Below are 426 nucleotides of genomic sequence, written 5' to 3' on the forward strand. Positions count from 1 at the left end.
TGGAATCAAAGATCCCAAGGCAAATCCCTGCTGCCCAGCCAGCAGCCGTGGCGTTCAGACCTTGGCTTTGGAACATATACTGATTTAGGAGCTGCAAATTTGCATCATTTCCTTTGTACGCACATGGCAGCCCTCAGAAACTTTCACGATAGTCCAAGGCAAACGCTTCCGGCACTTTCTACGATACGTCCACAAAATACTTATGAAATATTCATTGGGTTTGGAGAAGCAAAGCAGCCTCTTCTTACACAGTCTGTAGAAGTGAGAAAACGTATTCTGCCTGGGCCCAGCGGCAAAGTAAAGCGCTTTTATCACGCAGCCTTCAAGGCAGTCGCCGGCTGCGTGCAAACCATCCCACCCCAGCCTGCACCTCGGCGTGGTCACCCTCACCATCCCGACGGCCCGCGGCCACCGGCCGCCCCTCAC

General features: G+C 53.5%; 1 protein-coding gene across 1 annotated transcript in view; it reads right to left on the reverse strand.

Annotated features, from left to right (window-relative positions):
* Positions 1-426, reverse strand: part of CTH (cystathionine gamma-lyase) — a 35477-nt gene that overhangs the window by 31035 nt on the left and 4016 nt on the right. The gene's annotated exons all lie outside the window — the stretch shown is intronic.

The sequence above is a fragment of the Charadrius vociferus genome, unplaced genomic scaffold (genome assembly GCF_000708025.1).
Source record: "Charadrius vociferus isolate BGI_N301 unplaced genomic scaffold, ASM70802v2 scaffold423, whole genome shotgun sequence".
NCBI lineage: Eukaryota > Metazoa > Chordata > Aves > Charadriiformes > Charadriidae > Charadrius > Charadrius vociferus.